Source organism: Phoca vitulina, unplaced genomic scaffold (genome assembly GCF_004348235.1).
Source record: "Phoca vitulina isolate PV1807 unplaced genomic scaffold, GSC_HSeal_1.0 scaffold3, whole genome shotgun sequence".
In the NCBI taxonomy this organism is placed as follows: Eukaryota; Metazoa; Chordata; class Mammalia; order Carnivora; family Phocidae; genus Phoca; species Phoca vitulina.
In genome coordinates, this window is record NW_022589706.1 from 69,899,973 (window position 1) to 69,902,136 (window position 2,164).

Here is a 2,164-nt window from a genome sequence, read left to right on the forward strand (position 1 = left end):
TGATCAACACCCCAACATTAATAGTGAAGCTTGCAAATTTCAGAGATAAAGAGAAAATCCTGAAAACAGTTCGAGACAAGAGGTGCTCATACAAGGGTAGGAATATTAGACTGGCAGCAGACCTATCCACACTGACCTGGCAGGCCAGAAAGGGCTGGCATGATATATTCAGGGTATTAATGAGAAAAACATGCAGCCAAGAATACTTTATCTAGCAAGGCTGTCATGCAGAATGGAAGGAGAAATAAAGAGCTTCCAGCACAAACCAAAACTAAAAGAATTTGTGATCACTAAACCAGCCCTACAAGAAATATTAAAGGGGATCCTGTAAGTGAAGAGAGAGCCCCAAAGTAAAATAGACCAGAAAGAAAGAGACAATATACAGAAACAGGGACTTTACAGGTAATACAAAGGCACTAAATTCATATCTTCCAAAAGTTACTCTGAATGTAAATGGGCTAAATGCTCCAATCAAAAGACACAGGGTATCAGATTGGATAAAAAAGCAAGACCCATTAGCTTTGCGCAGTGGCAGTATCATAGCCAATGAGGTTTATCCGAGGCACGATTATTACTAATTGAAAAAGCAAGACCCATCGACATGCCTACAAGAAAGTCATTTTAGACCCAAAGGCACCTCCAGATTGAAAATGAGGGGGTGGTGAACCATTTATCATGCTAATGGATATCAAAAGAAAGGTGGGGTAGCAATCCTTAAATCAGACAAATTAGATTTTAAACCAAAGACTGTAGTAAGGGATAAGAGGGACACTATATCATACTTAAAGTGTCTATCCAACAAGAAGATCTAACAGTTCATTATATTCATGCTCCTAACTTGGGAGCAGCCAATTATATAAACCAATTAATAACAAAAATCAAAGAAACACATTGATAATAATACAATAGTAAGGGATTTTAACACACCACTCAGTGCAATGGAAAGATCATCTAAGCAGGAGATCAACAAAGAAACAAGGGCTTTGAATGACACACTGGACCAGATGGACTTCACAGATGTATACAGAGCATTCCATCCTAAAGTAACAGAATACACAGTCTTCTCTAGTGAACATGGAACATTCTCCAGAATAGATCACATACTGGGTCACAAATCACGTTTCAACTGATACCAAAACATTGGGATTATTCCTTGCATATATTCAGATCACAATGCTTTGAAACTGGAACTCAATCACAAGAAGAAATTTGGAAGGAACTCAAATATTTGGAGGTTAAAGAGCTTCCTGCTCAAGAATGAATGGATCAACCAGGAAATTAAAGAAGAATTTAAAAAATCATGAAAACAAAAGAAAATGAAAACACAACTATTCAAGACCTTTGGGTTGCAGCATAGGCGTTCTTAGAGGGAAGTACATAGCAATATAAGCCTTTCTCGAGAAATTAGAAAAGTCTCAAATACACAAGCTAACCTCCCACCTAAGGGAGCTGGAGAAAGAACGGCAAATAATGCCAAAATGAAACAGGAGAAAGAAATAATGAAGACTAGAGCAAAAAACAATGAAATAGAAACCAAAAGAACAGTAGAACAAATCAATGAAACTAGAAGTTGGTTCTTTGAAAGAATTAATAAGATCAATAAACCCCTAGCCAGACTTATCAAAAAAGAAAAGAGAAAGGATCAAAATTAATAAAATCATGAATGAAAGAGGAGAGATCACAACCAACACCAAGGGAATACAAACAATTTTAAGAACATATCACAAGCAACTATATGCGAACAGATTAAGAAATCTGGAAGAAACTGATGCATTCCTAGAAACTTCTAAACTACCAAAACTGAAACAGGAAGAAATAGAAAACCTGAAAAGACCCATAACCAGCAAGGAAATTGAAGCAGTAACCCAAATCTCCCAACAAACACGAGTCCAGGGCCAGATGGCTTCCCAGGGGAATCCTACCAAACATTTAAAGAACTAATACTTATTCTTCTGAAGCTGTTTCAAAAATAGAAATGGAACGAAAACTTCCAAACTCGTTCTATGAGTCCAGGATTACCTTGATATCAAAACCAGACAAACACCCCACCAAAAAGGAGAATTATAGACCAATATCCCTGATGAACAAGGATACAAAATTTCTCACCAAAATACTAGTCAATAGGATCCAACAGTAAAAAGGATTATCCATCACGACCAAGTGG

The 2,164-nt window shown here is 36.9% G+C and overlaps 1 pseudogene; it reads left to right on the forward strand.

Annotated features, from left to right (window-relative positions):
- The first annotated feature begins 517 nt into the window (after positions 1 to 517).
- LOC116630388 lies at positions 518 to 627 on the forward strand (annotated as a pseudogene).
- Positions 628 to 2,164: the final 1,537 nt, after the last annotated feature.